At 38.2% G+C, this 19,428-nt stretch overlaps 1 long non-coding RNA gene across 1 annotated transcript; it reads right to left on the bottom strand.

The window, feature by feature from the left end:
• Window positions 1–13,906: 13,906 nt before the first annotated feature.
• On the bottom strand, window positions 13,907–15,725 carry LOC134484294 (uncharacterized). The gene is made up of 2 exons (XR_010061703.1): window positions 15,549–15,725; window positions 13,907–14,045 (listed from the first exon to the last, which is right to left on the bottom strand). It is a non-coding gene; the product is annotated as an uncharacterized LOC134484294 (long non-coding RNA).
• Between the last annotated feature and the right edge of the window lie 3,703 nt (window positions 15,726–19,428).

The following is a 19,428-nucleotide window of genomic DNA, read 5'->3' as shown; positions in this document are numbered from 1 at the left end:
ACTTTGAGACCACAAAAGCAAACTCTTGGAGAAAGCATGATGGGTAAACCTAGGAATGAACAATGAAGAAGTCAAGCTGAACTATGGAGAGGTATCATGTGGAGGAAACAGACAGAGAGATAAAGTCAGACAGACAGACAGACACATACATACATACATACACACCCACACCCACACACACCCCCCTACACACACACATTCACACACACAAAACAAAACAGCACTCATAGGGGAAATTGTTTTGTAGATCACTGATAAGTAGCTGCAACCAGGGAAGAAAATCAAATTCTTCACTTGGGTGCCACATTTTTCATCTATATACTTGAAAGTGAGTCACTACTACATTTATGTACCACATCCATTAGGAACATACAGACAGGGAAGGATAAAGTAAGGGAAGAGACTAGGTTTTCCCAAACTATACATATTTATTAATGCCCCAAGCTATCTTTCTCCTGATGGTGGCAGTCCCTGCAAAGAGAAGCCAGCCCATGGACAGCCTGTCATGCATTTCTTGTACCTCTGAAAATTTTCCTTGCATACATGATCCTAGGAAACAAAGCTTGTTGGGAGTTGTTGAATATTCTACATCTTCTCAGTTCTTAAAATTCTAGTCTAGTAGATTTGGATGTCAACTTTATTTCTAACTCTGGTTCTCCAGAGGACAGTAAGTTCAAATTACACTGGGGTTTATGAGAGAAGCGAGTGCATAAACTGCCATGAATTGTGCTTTCATTAGTAAAGACTGAAGCAGGGAAGAGGAAAAATAGGACAGAGAGTCAGATAGACACAGACAGAAATAAATCAGAGAAACAGAGAAAGACACAGACACAGAGAGAACATAAAAGAACATGCCTTGTTAACATGAAGCCATAAAAGAATTTGTGAACCTAGAATAAATGTTATAAATGTCTGCCTGTAAATCCCAGTAACTACGAAAGAAGCCTGGAGCCAGTTGTGCTATTGAGACTGCATACAGATTGGCCTATTCCAATGTGAGACACTAGACTTCCACGAGCAAGTCCTTAGCCTAGATAATGCCGTTATGGTAGCCCAGAAAAGTAGGCACAGAACTGTCTCCTCTGTTTTGCCTCCCATTACTCTGGTCTCCCATGTCACAGGAGGCTGAATAATTTTTCATATACCCTGAGATGCATCTCACAAGGGACAGAATCCATCTTCAATGGTGCTTCATCTGAGCCTACCGTTGGCTTGTTGATGGTACTCAGGAAGATAACTGGCAGGTTACACTTTGCCTAGCTTGGTGTCAAAGTTCAGGCTTTAGACTCCCACTCTGTGATTGTGAACACTTCCAGGTTTCCATTGGGTAGGCAGTGTCACAATGGCCTGCTACTGCCATCTCATTCCTTTCAAATGCTTCATGTGGCCCAGTTGACAGCCTCCTCAAGCTTAGTCACAGATCCACAGGATGCAACTTTGTTTCAGAGCCTTCATTTCTGGCCATGGATGCTGAGAGAACAATGTCACAGTTCACAGCGATAATGAAGACATGCCAGGACATTTCCTCCATGTTTTGTTTTCAAGTGTATTATTTTATTACAGATTATGCTACACTTTCTAGAAGGCCATGTTGTGGGAGAGCATTTGGATTCTGCCCCATTCACAGTTTATAGTTTTCTTACATAGACTTTTTTCAGTGACAAGGTTTCTGTAAACTTGTATACAAATGAACCATTTAAGCACACAAATACAATCACACACACACACACACACACACACACACAAACACACACACACACACACACATATGCACACGGTGTAGGGATAATAGAGAATTCCTTATAGAAGAAAAGGTAGGTCAGTTAACCTAGAATATAAGATGTGAAGGTTAGCATTAAAATCTGTTACTCTGTGAAGGAGGATGGGAAACAGTTGTGGGTGGTGCATTCCCGAGAACTTGGCCACATGAAAAATGAAGTGTGAGAAAATAGATCTGCATGATCAAAGCCAAAGACCAGAAACATACACAGTCAATTGAATTTGAATACAACTCATTTCTCTGATCTCCAAAGGAAGAGTTCAGGTGTTTACCACACATCTCCTGCATAATATTTCATTGCAGTCCAATGCTAGCACACTGAAGGATATTCAAGAACATACCTGACCGGTGACGTTTTGAAGTAGCTTCATATAGAGATACAGCAAGAGTGTCAGCATTCCCAGAGCTCTGTTGAGCATGGGTTGCTGATTTCCTCTCACTCACTAAGCAATGCTTCAGAAATCCAAGGAGACAGCCTCCTCAGACATATTCACACCTGCACAGGATGTATTTTTGCTTCACAACACCACAGCTTGTAGTTACAGAAGCCAGGATTAAAACTGCAAACCCCATCACCTTACGATTCTTGGACAGAAGACGAGAATCACTGATAGATCTCTCTAGACCCATGAGTGTTTATACATGCCTTGTAGGGGTAGAACATGGTTGTTTAGTTCCCTTCTACACTGTTCAGGACCCAAAGGGAAGTCCGGAAGTAGCCAGTCCTTTTTTATACAAACACAGATGGCCAGCTTCCTTCTCCCCATCTCTGTTTTCTTTACCCTCTTTCTTGTCCCTTCCCAATGGTTGTTTACTCTGAATTAGTAGCCAATTAGTAAACCTTAGAGGTATTGAAGGAATATCTAAGAGGCAATTGCTCTCAGGACATCACTAGTAACATCGCAGAAGAAGCTAGGGCTCTCCAGGTTACAAGAATTTTTCAGGCATGGCCTAATGATGATGTCATTGAAAACTGCCATGGCCTATCTGCTAAAGAGCTTTCCTTACATTGACTAATTTCAAAGGTGCCTTTCCCAGGAGTATCTCCTGTGACACATTGGAAAACCTTACCTACTACATCTCTCTAAAGTTAAGTTCTTCTCTTTGTTTCATTAGTGGTTACATGCTCTGAATGGAGAAATTTAGTCGGGGGCTTGGCATGGGTAGAAAAGGTCAAGGAACATGGAGTGGAGCATTCTTCTGTATAATAATTTTATTCCCAGGTCCATTCTTGTGACATACACTACAATTTCCTAGGTTTTTTCTGTTTCTCAAAGGCAAGTATTTTCCTTACAGACCTTCAATTGAATGAATATTATATTAATTTTTTTCTACATTACTTGAGAGGGGAGATTTTATATATTCCTGAATGTGTACTCAAAGATGCTGTTTTCCAATTCAATTATTTGCATTGATCTTGGCAACAAAGGGGACACAGCTATAGAGAGAATATAAAAGTGTAAATATTGTGTACCTTCTTCAAAACGCCCATATTCTTATTTTATCCAAAAGTTACAAGACATTATTAAAGTAAAGTGCAGCATGACCTATAGAATATGTTTCTGTAGTCCAATTAGATATCTGTTCTCTAATATCTACCTTCCGGTATTCCCAGGAAGAGACTTGAGGGTTTTGGATATTTTACCATGATTCTTTCTTCAGGCAAAACATAAGATTCATGAGGATGTGCAGGATGAGGAATGGCTTGAGGTCCAGTAAAACCTTATCATCATTAGGTCCATAAGAACAGGAGAGAGTCTATTTGACACTTTCATTGTGGATTTTACTTTCTTGACTTGGTTCCCAAAATTCGTGTTAATATTCCATCTAAACTCATAGCTGTAGGACACACACACACACACACATAAACACACACACACATTGATTATATATATATATATATATATATATATATATATATATATATGCCATCAAAACTAGGTAAGATTGATTAAGCTTAGAATTGTATGATTAGAAGAAAGGGATATAGATTTTTCCTGAGAGACACAGCTAGAGCATGTCAAATACAGAAGTGAATGGTAGCGGCAAACCACTGAACTGAAAACAGAACTCTTATTGGAAGATTTTGAGAAAGAATGACAAGAGCTGAAGCAGCTTTCAATCTGATAAAAAACCAATGCCAACGAACCAGAGTTGCCTGGTACTATACAAATATTCAAAGATTGTACATGGCTAGACCTATGGCTGCAACTGCATATGTAGCAGACGATGGCCTTGTTGTCCACCAATGGAAGGAGATGCCCTTGGTCTAAACTAGGGAATGTCAAAGGGCAGTAAGGGGGATTATACAAGAAAGTTAAATGGACCGGTTAGGGAACTTATAGGCAGGAAACTGGGAAAGGCAAAAATATTTGAAATGTAAATATGGAAAAATCAAATTAAAAAAAAAGAAAAAAATGGGCTAAAAAATAAAAAAATAAAAATAAAAAAATAAATGTTATATATAAGAAACTCCCACCTAATCACACATATTGAAAGAGAAATCAAAAGGGTCACTATCGGGCAATGAGAGTCAGAGTAATTCTAGGGGAAAGACTGATATGATGAATTAGAAACACGTCTCCCTCCAAAATACCAGTATCAGACACAAACTGCACTATAGGCATCCAAATAATCGAGGAGTTTACTTTAAGCTGAGGACACAATACCTGTCTTTCACTTCTTCCTTAGGACCTTATTCTTCTGGGCAAAAAAATAAAAGCCATGATCTCTTGGCTTTTGGGATAAAGATATTAATGATATAAACTCTCTGACTTACAGGATCCACTAGAAGAAGGGAAGTCCAGATGCTCCTGACAGTTTCTGAGCTCCTGATCACATGTGTGGAAGGCTTAGATAAATTCTATCACTTCAATGTACCTACTCAATTCCTACCAAGGACTCTGAGATTTCCCTGTGTCAACATACTTCTTCCTTTTTTTTAATACCAAGACAGAAGGCCATCTTCGTTCTCCCCATCTCTGAGCTTTTCATCCTCTTTGTTCTCACTCCCAAATTGATGTTTCCTCTGAACTAGAGGCCAATTAGTAAACGCTATAGGTACTGAAGAAATATCTGAGAGGAATTTGCAGACACGACAACACTTGTGACATCACAGGAGAAGTTAGGGCTCTCCAGGTTACAAGAGATTTTTCATGGAGGGTCTAATGATGATGTCACTGAGAACTGCCATGGCCTAACTCTAAACAGCTTTCCTTACATTGACCAGTTTCGAGAGTGCCTTTCCATGTATGTCTCCTGTGACACAGGGGAAACCTTTATGTACTTCATCTCTCTAAACTACAGACTTCTCTTTGCTTCAATAGTGGTTACATGCTCTGAATGGAGAAAGTTATTCAGGGTCCTGGTATGGGTTGAAATGATCTAGGAACTTGGAGAGAAGGAGATTCTTCTGGATAATATTTTTATTCCCACGTCAATTCCTCTGACATACCGTTCAATTTTCTAGGTTTTCTCTGTTTTGTAAAGGCCAGTATTTTCCCTACAGAAGTTTAGGTGAATGAATATTGTATTTCACTCTCTTATTGTACATTCCTTGATAGGGTACTTTATAAATATTCCTGAATGTATACTCAAAAATTCTGTTTTCCAATTCCATTTTCTGTTATGAATTTTGCAAAACAGGGGTCCCAGATATAGAGTGAGTATAACAATGTCAATACTGTGTACCTACTTCAAATGATAAACTCCCAAGTCCTTAATTTATCCAAAGATTACCTGAAATCAATAAATCAAAGGACCACTTGGACTATACAATTCGGTTCTTAGTCAAATTTGATATCTGTAATACACTATATACCTTCCTGTGTTCCCATGGCAAGACTTGAAGATTTTAGATGTGTTACCATGATTCTTTATTAAGGCCAAATATGAGAAACAGGAGAATGTGCAGGGAGAAGAAAGGCTTGAGGAACATTGAAAACTCAACTTCCATACCTTCATAAGTACAGGAGGGATTCCATTTGAGATTGTCATTTGTAAATTCTATATTCTTGACCTTGTTGTGCAGAATCCATGTTAACATTCCACCTAACCACCTAATCAAATAGCGGTAGGAGTTACCAAATACACACACACACACACACACACACACACACACACACACACACACAAACATCAGCCGCCAAAACTAGATAAGAGTGATAAAGCTAAGAAGTGTATTTTGCCAGGAAACATATAGATATACCCTGAGAGACACAGGTAGAGCATGTCAAATAAAGAAGTGAATGCTAGTGGCATACCAGTGAACTGAAAACGACCTCTTGTTTGTAGATTCTGAGAAAGGATAACAAGAGTTGAAGGACTTTTCAACCCCATAAGAACAACAATGCCAATGACCCAGAGCTTTCTGGTACTAAACCAATATTCAAAGACTGTACTTTGACATACCTATGCATCCAACTGCATATGTAGCAGAGGCTGGACTTGTTGGGTACCAATGTAAGCAGAAGGCCTTGGTCCTACCTTGGTTTGACTCACAGTTAAAGAAAATGTGAATGGACAGTAAGGTAGTTTATAGAATAAATGGAGAGAGACCAGATGGGGATCTTATGGGAGGAAACACTTAAAGGTAATACTATTTTAAATGTTAATATAGAAATTTATTTGTTTAAAAACAAATAAAATTTGTAATATATATATATATATATATATATATATATATATATATATATATATATATATATATATATATATATATATATATATGAAAAGAAAACTGCCGGCTAAAAATAGCTGTTTATTCAGAAATGTAATGGTTCAAAGTCAAGGAATGGTAGTCAGAGATATAATAGTGGAAAGATTGACATGGTGAAGACTCAACCATAAGCACTTCTCTCTCCCAGATATCAGTGTCAGAGAAAAACAGTACAATAGATATCTAAAGCGTGGAGGAGTTTACTCTGATCTATGGACACGATACTGTCCTTCCTTTCTTCCTTAGGTCCTTTTTCTTCTTGTTAAAAAAGAAAAAAGGCCATGTGATCTCAGGAATTAAACAGTGACCTTCCCATTACTTGGCTTTAGGAACAATGAAATGAATGGTATTAACTCTCTGACTTCAAGGAACCATAAGAAAAGAGATGTCCAGATGCTTCTGAGAGGAACCCAGGTCCTGTTTCCCATATGTGGAAGGTTCAGATCAGTGCTATCTGTTCAGTAATAACACTCAACCCCTACCAAGGAGTCACTGAGCTTTCCCAACCACACATATTTCTTCCTTTTTTTAGACAAAGACAGCAAGGCAGCTTCCTTCTCCCCATTTCTAATCTCTTCAACCTCTTTGTTCTCACTCCCAAATGACTGTTTACTCTGAATTAGATGACAATTACTAAACACTTAGGTACGGAAAGAATACCTGAGAGGAAGATGCAGTCATGACAACACTTGTGACATCAAAGAAGAAGAATAAGCTCTCCAGATTACAAGAGATTTTTCAGGCAGGGCCTAATGATGATGGCACTGAGAACTGCCATGGCCTCCCTGCTTAACAGCTTTTCTTACATTGACAAGATTTGAGGGTGCCCTTTCCTGGTATGTGTCTTGTGGTTCAGTGGAAACCTTTATGTACTCCATATCTCTAAAGCTAGAGACTTCTCTTTGCTTTATTAGTGGTTACATGCTCTGAATGTAAAAAATTAGTCAAGGGTTTGGAATAGTTAGAATAGATCTTGTAACATGGATTGGAGGAGATTCTTCTGGAAAAAAAAATTACCAGGTACATTTAGTGAAATACAGTTCAATTTTGGAGGTTTTCTCTGTTTCACATAGGCCAGTATTTTCCCTACAGACCTTCAATTTAGTGAATATTTTATTTTACTTTCTTATTGTACATTCCTCAATTTGGGACTTATAAATATTGCTGAATGTGTACTCAAAAATTCTGTTTCCAATTCCATTTTCTGCAATTATTTTGGCAACAAATATGGCCCAGCTATAGAATGAGTATAACAATGTAAAAATTGTTTACCTACTTGAAGTGATAAAGTCCCAAATCCTTATTTTATACCAAAATTACCAGACATCAATGAAGCAAAGGACAACATGGATTATAGAATTCGGTTCTCTAGTCCCATTTGATTTCAGTTCTGCACTATCTACCTTACTGTGTTCCCAGGAACAGTCTTGAGTGTTTTGGATGTTTTACCATGATTCTTTCTTTAATGCATATATAAGATTCAGGAGGATGTGCAGGATGAGTAATGGTTTGTGGTCCAGTGAAACCTCAGCTTCATTAGGTTCTTAAGAACAGCAGAGAATCTATTTGACAGTCATTTGTAGATTCTACTTTCTTGACCTTGTTTCTCGGAATCCATGTTAAAATTCCCTCTAACCTCATAGCTGTAGGGTGCACACACACACACACACACACACACACACACACACACACACACACACATATTGTGTGTATGTATATATGTATGTATGATGTATGTATGTATTATATGGATATGGATATGGATATATAGATATACATATAGATATAGATATAGATATAGATATACATATACATATACATATACATATACATATACATATACATATACATATAGATATGGATAGGTATATCAGACACCAAAACTAGATTAGATTTATGAAGCATAGAATTGCAGGATTCGAAGAAACAGATTTAATATTTTCCTGATAGACATAGGTAGAGGATGTCAAATAGAGAAGGCAATGGTAGTGGCAAACCAGTGAACTGAAAACAGATCTCTTGTTGGTAGATTTTGAGAAAGGATTACAAGAGCTGAAGGAATTTTCAATCTGGTAAGAAAAACAATGCCAAGAAACCAGAGTTTTCTGGTAGTATACAAATATTCAAAGATTGTACATGGATAGACCTATGGCTCCAACTGCATATGTAGCAGAGAATGGCCTTGTTGGGCATCACCGGAATGAGATGCCCTTGGTCTAAACTAGATTTTATTACCATTTCAAGGGAATGTCAAAGGGCAGTAGGGGGATTATATAGGATTGGTAGGGGGACCGGTTATGGATCTTATGGGCAGGAAACTGGGAAAGGCAAAAATAGTTGAAATGTAAATATGGAAAAATCAAATTAAAAAAGCAAGAAAAATGAGCTAAAAATAAAAAAATTAAATAAGTACAGATAAGTAAACTGCCATTTAATCTCACACATTGACTGAGAAATCTAAAGGGTCACTATCAGGCAATGGTAGTCAGAGTAATACTAGTGGAAAGACTGATATGATGAACTAGAAACATGTCTCTCTTCCAAACTCCAGTATCAGACACAAACTGCACTATAGGTATCCAAATAATCGAGGAGTTTATTCTGAGCTGCGAACACAATACTTGTCTTTCACTTCTTCCTTAGGACCTTTTTCTTCTGCGCAAAAAAATAAATGTCATGAGCTCTGCGGAAAAGAACACTGCCATTTGGGATAAAGATATTAATGATATAAACTCTCTGACTAACAGGAACCATTAGAAGAAGGGAAGTCCAGATGTTCTGACAGGATCCGAGCTCCTGATCGCATGTGTGGAAGGCTCAGATCAATTCTATCTCTTCAACTTACCTACTCCACACCTACCAAGGACTCAGTGAGTTTTCCCAGGGTCGACATATTTCTTCCTTTTTCTTTATACCAAGACAGAAGGCCATCTTCATTCCCCAAATTTCTGAGCTTTTCATCCTCTTTGTTCTCAATCCCAAATTGATGTTTCCTCTGAACTAGAGGCCAATTAGAAAACTCTATAGGTACTGAAGGAATATCCAAGAGACATTTGCAGACACAACAACACTTGTAACATCACAGGAGAAGCTAGGGCTCTCCAGGATACAAGAGATTTTTCATGAAGGGACAAATGATGATGTAACTGAAAACTGCCTTGGCCTACCTCTAAACACCTTTCCTTACAAGAGCTGAAGGGGCTTTCAACCCCATAAGAACAACAAAGCCAAAGGACCAGACCTTTCTGGTACTAAACTTGGTTTGACTCACAGTTAAAAAAACGTGAAGGAACAGTCAGGTGGTTTATGGAAGAAATGGATAGGGACCAGTTAGTGATCATATGGGAGGAAACTCTAAAAGAAAATAATATTTTAAATGTAAATATAGAAATTTGTTTGTTTAAACAACAAAAAATTGTAAAAATAAAAAAAAATATATAAGAAATAAAAGAAAAGAAAACTTCCAGCTAAAACAGCTGTTTACTCAGAAATCTAATGGGTCACTGTCAGGTAATGGTAGTCAGAGATATAATAGTAGAAAACTGAGATGGTGAAGTCTCAACTAGAAGGACTTCTCTCTCCCAGATATCAGTGTCAGAAAAAAAAAACTGCACTATATATATAGAAAGCATAGAGTAGTTTACTCTGAGCTACAGACACAATACTTGTCCGTCCTTTCTTTCTTAGGTGCTTTTTCTTCTTGTCTAAAAGAACAAAGGCCATGCACTCTCAGGAATACAACTGTGCCCTTCCCATCACTTGGCTTTGGAATAATGAAATGAAAGATATAAACTCTCTGACTTCAAGGAACCATAAGAACAGAGAAGTCCATATGCTTCTGAGAGGACTCCAGCTCCTGATTCTCATATGTGGAAGGCTCAGATCAATGCTATCTGTTGAGCAATACCACTCAACCCCTACCAAAGAGTCACTGAGCTTTCCCAAGCACACATATTTCTTCCTTTTTTAGACCATGACAGAAAGGCCGCTTCCTTCTCCCCATTTCTGATCTCTTCATCCTCTTTCTTTTCACCCCCAAATGGCTGTTTTCTCTGACTTAGATGCCAATTACTAAACTCTAGAGGTCTGAAGGAATACCTGAAAGGCAGATACAGTCATGACAACACTGGTGACATCACAGAAGAAGATAAAGCTCTCCAGGTTACAGGAGATTTTTCTGGTAGGGTCCAATGTTGATAGCACTGAGAATTGCCATGCCCTACCTGTTAAACAGCTTTCCTCATATTGACCAGATTTCATAGTGCCATTTCCTGCTATGTGTCCTGTGATTCAGTGGAAACCTTTATGTACTCTATTTCTCTAAAGCTAAAGACTTCTCTTTGCTTTATTACTGGTTACGTGCTCTGAATTAAAAAAGTTAGTCAAGTGCTTGGAATGTTTAGAAAAGATCTTGTAACATGGAGTGGAGGAGACTCTTCTGGATATTAATTTTATTCTCAGGTACATTTACTGAAATACAGTTCAATTTTGTAGGTTTTCTCTGTTTCCCAAAGGCCAGTATTTTCCCTACAGACCTTCAATTAAATGAATATGTACTTCACTTTCTTATTGTACATTCCTCAATATGTGACTTACTCAAAAATTCTGTTTTCCAATTCCATTTTCTGCAATGATTTTGCCCACAAATGTGGCCCAGCTATAGAATGAGTATAATAGTGTAAGTATTTTGTACCTATTTGAAATGATAAACTCCCAAAACCTTATTTTATCCCAAAATTAAAAGACATCAGTAAAGCAAAGGACAACATTTACTATAGAATTCAGTTCTCTAGTCCCATTTGACATCAGTTCTGTATTATCTACCTTACTCTGTTTGCAGGAAGAGACTTGAGGGTTGTGGATGTTTTACCATGGTTCATTCTTCAGGAATAATAAGATACAAGAGGAAAGACAGGGAGAGGTCCAGTGGCTTAAGGTCTAGTGAAACCTCAACTTCAATACGATAATAAGGACAGGAGGATGTCTATTTGCCATTGTCCTTTGTGGATTCTACATTCTTGACATAGTAGCACAAAATCCATGTGAAAATTCTACCTAAACATGTAGCATTAGGAGCCACCCAAAGGAGAATATATATATAACACCAAACTAGATAAGATTGATGAAACTAAGAAGTGCATTCTACCAGGAACCAGATATAGATATTTACTGAGAGACACAACTAAAGAATATTATATACAGAAGTGAATGTATTTTTGTAAAAAAATAAAAATAAAAAAAATAAAATTTACTTTAACCCTGCTAACTCTGGTACCGAAGTGTCTGAAATTCTCTGCTATATATCTTGACATAAACACCTTCTCACTCCTCAGCCGTGCAGTGTTTAGTACCGCCACCCACTTTCCTGTACTCAAACCCTCACATAAAATACACACAATAATCTTTGATGTAGTTGATTAGACATAATTGCCCACTTAAACATACAAAGGTGGGTACCATCCATCCCTTAGGAACATTAATAACGACCTGTAAATACACTGAGTAGAATTTTAAATTCACCTACCATGGATTCCTTTCTCTCTTTTTTCCTCTAGTCCCCTCCTCTTTCTTCAAACATCTCTCCTGCCCATTCTTCCTTCTCCTCCCATGATATCCTTCCTTCTATACTGTTCCTGCCACTCATATATATTTTAAAATTCAAAGGGGAGATGGTTCTGGTGAAGTAACCTGAGTTCTGAGTACAGGACTATGCAGCTGACCTTGGGACAGTGGAATTAGCATCAAACACAGAGAACTTCAGGGCAATCCACAACGTGAAACCTAGTGGCAAACCTGTGAACTGGAAACAGACTTCTTATTGGAAAATTTTGAGAAAGGCTTAGAAGAGTGAAGGTGCTTTCAACCCCATAAGAACAACAATGCCAATGAACCAGAGCTCTCTGGTACTAGAACAATATTCAAAGAATGTACATGGAGAGAGGTATGGCTCAAATTGCATGTGGCAGACGATGGCCTTGTTCATCATGAATGGAAGCAGAAGCTATTGCTCCTCTTAGCTTTTTCTCCCAGGTCAAAGGAATGTGAAGGCACAGTCAGGGGCTTAGAGAAGAAGGGAAAGGATACGGGTAGGAATTTAATGGGCAGGAAAATGGGGATCGAAATAACATTAAATGTAAATATAGAAACATCAAGTTAAAAAAGCAATAAAAATTACTAAAACATAAAAAGATGAAAGAAATAAAAGAAGAGAAAACTGACAGCTAATCATATCTATTGACTCAGAAAAGTAAAATGGTAGTCAGTGGAAATATTAGTGGAAAGACTGAGTTGATGAAGTCTCAACTAATAGCATTGCTGCTTCCAACACTGCACTATGGATATCTAAAACATGGAGGAGTTTACTCTGAGCTAGGGAAACAATACCTGTCTCTCCCTTTTTCCTTAGGACCTTTCCCTTCTTGTCAAAAAGAGTAAAGGCCATGAGCTCTTAGGAAAACAACTGTGCCCTTCCCAAATCTTGGCTTTCGGAGTAAAGAAATTAATGATATAAACTGTCTGATTTCCATGTACCATAAGAACAGGGAAGTCCAGATACTTCTGAGAGGCTCACAGCTCCTGATTCCTGTAGTTGGGAGGTTCAGATCAAAGCTATCTCTTTAGCAATCCCACTAAATCCCTATCATTTACTCAATGAGCTGTACCAAGGACAATGTATTTCTTCCTTTTTTTTTATACCAAGACAAAAGGCCAGCTTCCTTAGTTCTCCCCATATCTATTCTCTTCATCCTCTTTTTGTCTCCCTCCTAAATGGCTGTTTACTCTGAATTACAGATCAATTAGTATACTCTAGAGGTACTGAAGGAATATCTAAGAGGCAGATGAATTCACAACAACACTTGTGAAACACAGAAGAAGCTAGGACTCTGCAAGATAAAGAGATTTTTCAGGGAGGGCCTAATGATGATGTCACTGAGACCTGCCATGGCCTACTGGATAAACAGCTTACCTTACATTGACCAGATTTGAGAGTGCCCTTTCCAGCAGTGTCTCCTGTGACACAGTGAAATCCTTTACATGCTACATCTCTCTGAAGCTAGAGACTTGTCTTTGCTTCATTCGAGGTTACATGCTCTAAATTGAGAAAGTTATTCAGTGGCTTGTAATGGGCTAAATTATCTTGGAATGTGGAGTGGAGGAGATTCTTCTGGATCATAATTCTATTACCAGGTCCATTCCTGTGACATACCATTCAATTTCCTAGGTTTTCTATGTTTCCCAAAGGCCAGTATTTTCCTACAGACCTATACTTGAATGGCTATTGTATTACATTTTCTTATTGTACATTCCTTGATAGGGGAATTTAATATATATATATATATATATATATATATATATATATATATATATATATATATATATATATATATATATGTGCACTCAAAATTCTGTTTTCAAATTCAATTTTTTCAAATGATTTTGGCAACAAAGGTGGCACAGCTATAGAGTGAACAGAACAGTGTAAATATATGTGCCTGCTTCCAATGATGAACTCTGAAATGTATATTCCATCCAAAAATTACGAGACATCTGTAAGGCAAAAAGACAACATGAATTATAGAATGTGGTTCTGTAGTCCCATTAGATATCAGTTCTATAATATCTACCTTCCTGTTTTCCCAAGGACAGACTTTAGGGTTTTGGATGTTTTACCATGATTCTTTCTTCAGGCCAAGCATAAGATTCAGGAGTATGGGCAGAGAAAGGAATGGCTTGAAGTCAAGGGAAACCTCAATTTCAATAGTTTCATAAGAACAGGATGGAGTCTATTTGGCATTATCATTTGTGGATTCTACATTCTTTTTTTTTTTGGTTCTTTTTTTCAGAGCTGGGGACTGAACTCAGGCCCTTGTGCTTCCTAGGCAAGCGTTCTACCACTGAGCTAAATCCCCAACCCCGGATTCTACATTCTTGACCTATGTGCACTGAATCCATGTTAAAATTCCACCTAACTTCTTACCTGTAGGAGCCAGCAAATGTGTGTGTGTATATATATATATATATATATATATATATATATATATATATATCCAGTAAAACTAGATAAGATTGATGAAGCTAAGAAGTCCCTGATGCCAGGAACTGTATATAGATATTTCCTGAGAGACACAGCTGGATAATACCAAATACAGAAATGAAAGATACTGGCAAACCAGTAAACTTAAAAAGGGTATCTTTTGGTAGATTTTGAGATAGGATTACATGTGCTGGAGGGACTTTCAACCCCACAAGAAAAACAATGCCAACGAACCAGAGGTTTCTCTTACTAAACTCATATTCAAAGACTGTACATGGAGATAACTATGGCTCAAACTGGATATGTAGCAGAGGATGGCTTTGGTAGGCACCAATGGAAGAGAAGTCCTTGGTCTTCCCTTGGTTTGACACCCAGTTAGAGGGACTAGCAAAGGGCAGAAAGTGGGTTTATAGAAGAAGGGGAGGGGGACCGGTTAGGGAGATTTCGTGCAGGAAATTGAGAAAGGAAAAAATATTCAACTTGTAAATATAGAAATATCCAACCAAAATAGTAATAATATTTGGTAAAAGGAAAAAATTAAAGAAATAAAAAAAAACTGCCTGCTAATAACACCTATTGACTCTGAAATCTTGAGAGTCACTGTCAAGGAATGGGAGTCAGAGTAATACAAGTGGAAAGATGGAGATGATGAAGTCTCAACTAGAAACATTTCTCTCTCCCATATATCAGTGTCAGACACACACTGCACTATAGGAATCAAAAGCATGAAGGAGTTTACCCTGAGCTAAAGACACAATTCTTGTCTTCCTTTCTTCCTTTGGACCTTTATCTTCTGGGCAAAAAGAATAAAAGCCATGAACTATCCTGAAACAATGGTGCCCTTTTCAACACCTGTCTTTTGGAATAAAGAAATTAGTGATATAAACTCTCTGACTTCCAGGAATCACTAGAAGCAGGGAAGTACAGATGCTTCTGAGAGGCTCCCAGCACCTGAATCCCGTATGTGGAGGGCTAAGGTCAAGTCTGTGTCTTAAGTGAATCTACTCAACTCCTACCTAGGACTCACTGAGGTTTCCCATAATTCACGAAATTCTTCCTTTTTTTATACCAAGACAGAAGGCCAGCTTCCTTTTCCCCAACTCTGATTTCTTCATCCTCTTTGTCCTCCATCCCAAATGGCTCTTTACTCTGAATTGGCAGCCAATTAGTTACCCCTATAGGCACTGAAGGAATATCTGAGAGTCAGTTGCTGTCACAGCAACATCGTGATGTCACAGAAGAAGCTAGGGCTCTCCAGGATACAAGAGATTTTTCAGGGAGGTCCTAATGATGATGTCACTGAGACCTGCCATGGCCTACCTGCTGAACAGATTTCCTTACATTGAATAGATTAAAGGATGCGATTTGCAGGTGGGTCTCCTGTGGCACAGTGGAAACCTTTACTTACTACATCTCTCTAAGCTTAGAGACTTCTCTTTCCTGCATTAGTGTTTACATTGTCTGAATAGAGAAAGTTATTCAGGGGCTTTGCCTGGGTAGAAAACATCTAGGAACATAGAATGGAGGAGATTCTTCTGGATCATAATTCTATTACCAGGTTCATTCCTGTGACATACAGTTCAATTTCCAAGTTTTTCTCTGTTTCCCAAAGACCTGTATTTACCCTACAGACCTTCAATTGAGTGAATATTGTACTTCATTTTCTAATTGTACATTCCTTGGGAGGGGATTTTATATATATATTCCTGAATGTGACATCAAAAATTCTATTTTCCAATTACATTTTTTTCAGTGATTTTGGCAACAAAGTGGGTCCAGCAATAGAGTGAATATAACAGTGTAAATATTGTGTACCTACTTCAAATGATAAACTACCAAATGCTTATTTTATCCAAAAAATACCAGATATCAATAATACAAAGGACAGCAGGGACTATAGAATGCGGTTCTGTTTCCAATTAAGTATCAGTTCTCTCATATCTACCTACGTGTGTGCCCAGTGTCAGTCTTGGGGATTTTGGATGTTTTACCATGATTATTTCTTCAAGCCATACATAATACTTAGAAGGATTGGCAGTGAGCGGAATGGCTTGAGGTTCAGTTAAACCTCAACTTCAGTAGGTTCATAGGAACAGGAGTGAGATTATTTGGCATTGTCATTTGTGGATTTTACATTCTTGAGCTAGTTGCACGGAATCCATACTAAAATTCTACCTAACCTCATTGCTGTGGGAGACACCAAATGCATATATATATGGCATATATATATGGCATACATATATGGCATATATATATGGCACATATATATATATATATATATATATATATATATATATATATATATATATATATGCCACCAAAACTACATATGATTGATGAAGCTATGAAGTGCATGCTGCCAGGTACCAGATATAGATCTTTCCTGAGAGACACAGCTAGAGCATATCAAATACAGAAGTGAATGCTAGTGGTAAACTAGTATACAGACAACTGATCTGTTGTTGGTAGATTTTGAGAAACTATTACAAATGCTGAGTAAGTGAGGGTTCTGTGGGACAAAGGATGCAAAGAAGATGCCAAGACAAGAGTCTGAATAAGGAGTCAATTTTATTTTTCTACAAGGCTGAATTTATACCTTAACGAGGTAATAGAGGGATGGGGGAACTAAGAAACATTTACACAGGGCAAGAACACAGGATTCGTTTGGTCACAGAACTGATGTTGAAAGGATGTCAGAGAGTTCACAGGTGTGTCATATTATTAATCAGCAGGACAACATTATCATATTATTATTTTTCCTGACCTCCAGATTTGTATTAGTCTTCTGCAGCTGGCTGGGGATTTTCCATGAACCTAGTCACACTTAATTCTAATAATATTAATATCTACAATGGAGGGCTTCAAGAGTATTACAACCAAGATCTCCCCCTTACTTATATTCAAAAGTAAAAGTGACCAATGGCCATGAATGTCCTGGAATAACCCCCTTGGAAACTGCGACTGTCTTAGGTTGGGGTGTTATTTGTCACATGGCCAAGAGAATCTTTTAGCCAGGGCCCACCATGGGATAAGGCAGCAGCTAATGTCGGTCCTGTCTAAGGCCCTTTATTCATGAATATATCACTCTCTTATCCATCATTGACTGTCCAGCTCAGCACGCAGGGGTGACAATTTTTTTGGTTTTTCAGCAAAGGCATCAGGAGAGTAGGCAGAAAAGATTGTTGGTCTCGTTTGACTGAAGGACAAAAATGTCCTTGCCTGGACTGGGATGGAGATTTTTAGGTGAGCTTGACCCTCATCAAAGCATTGTCGACAGTTAAGCTATGATAATATAAGTGAATAGCTATAGTTGCTATATTATCTCCCTGTTACTTATCAAGGCTGGTTAAATGATTAAATGTCCAAGGGCCAAAATATATAAGGAAAAGTCAAAGAGATAAATAGGTATCCCATGCATGTCAAATAAGAAATAAGCAAACCCTGTGTCCTTAAAATACAGCATCAATAACTGAAAAATAAATAATGTGTTGATACATAGAAGGAAAAAATAACATGCTGATTGACTTTTTTAAATTCTCAAAATAAATCTAATAGACAATACAATTTGGGTTCCTGCAACAATCATAATTGCATTATCCAAAAAGTCAAATCCTACGAAAGGTATTGCATTGTTGAAGAATACATATTTTAGCTGTCCTGGAGTGGGTGGTAGGCTTCTAATTCTTCTTGAAGTGGTGCAGTTCTTTGAGGAAGCAGGTCCTCTCAGTGGAGTGCAGGCTGTAGATGAAGTCATGTGTACCTTGCGACATGTTCAGTGCCTCCCTGGGATCCTTCTTTGAATCAGTGCCCAAAAGCGGGACAGTAGGAATGCACTGTCTCTTTTAAAAATTTTTATAATAAATATAATCTCCATATCAGCACCTGATTGAAACATTCTAAAACACCAGGAATATCAATCCTGGTTCAAACCGTGGAGGCAAATTTAATATTTAGGGGGATGCACCATCCCCTTGCTTTAGAATTAGGACCTTCAGAACGTGAATCTGGGACATGCATATTAGCAGGATGGGATATATTTTAAGTCAAAGAACACAGTGTCTTAGGTGATAAAAATCTTAAGAACAGCGATAAGGGGCCAGGAAAGAATGCTAGGGGGTGGCCTGGTGAGAGCCGGTGGGACAACCAGATCAGGTGACAAATAGCATTCAGTCACACAGCTAAATGAGCCAGCTTTCTTGGTGTGAAAAGGCCAGCCCATAATCGAGCACAAGTTTGTGCCTTATGAAACAAAAGAGAGCAGAGAGGCAGCTGGTCTGTTACTGGCTGTCTCTGTGGACTAAGCTCAGCTCAGCTCCTTATACTCACCTCAGTGATTCTGCCTCTAAAGAGACCCAGGCTCTGAAGGACACTAAGAAGGACACTTCCAGTAAGAATTAATAACAAAAGGATGGAGAGATGATTAGGACCTGAGTGCTAGATGCCAAGTGGCTGATAAAATAATTGTATGGTTCATCTGCTTTAGGGGGGGAAGTTTCTTCCAGGCTCTCAGACATGCCTGGTGACCTTGCGCCAAAGGACCAGGAGAAAATAGCATTTGAGTATTGAAGAGGGCTTGCCCAGGGGGTGTTATCCCACTGAAGCCTCAGGTATTAGAGAGTAAGCTATAGTTAGAGGCAATTGGTTTTAAGGACTTTCTGCTGGCATTCCTGAGGCAGGGGTCAAAATTGCATTAGGTTTCCTGCCTCTTTCAACCAATAAATAGATTATTAACACTGGAGTGCTGATCTTTAATAGAAGTATAGCCCTCCCAGAACTGCAGTAGTAGCCCTTCACCAAGCCGCCTCTCTGAGTTAGAGGGCAATGGAAAAGAAAACATTGATCCTGACCTTGGCCACAGCCTCCAGTTGGAGGAAGCTGAAGAGCCGGTGCCAAGAC

Source organism: Rattus norvegicus, chromosome Y, assembly GCF_036323735.1.
Source record: "Rattus norvegicus strain BN/NHsdMcwi chromosome Y, GRCr8, whole genome shotgun sequence".
NCBI classification, from domain to species: Eukaryota; Metazoa; Chordata; class Mammalia; order Rodentia; family Muridae; genus Rattus; species Rattus norvegicus.
This window is presented reverse-complemented; position numbering and strand designations above follow the sequence as displayed.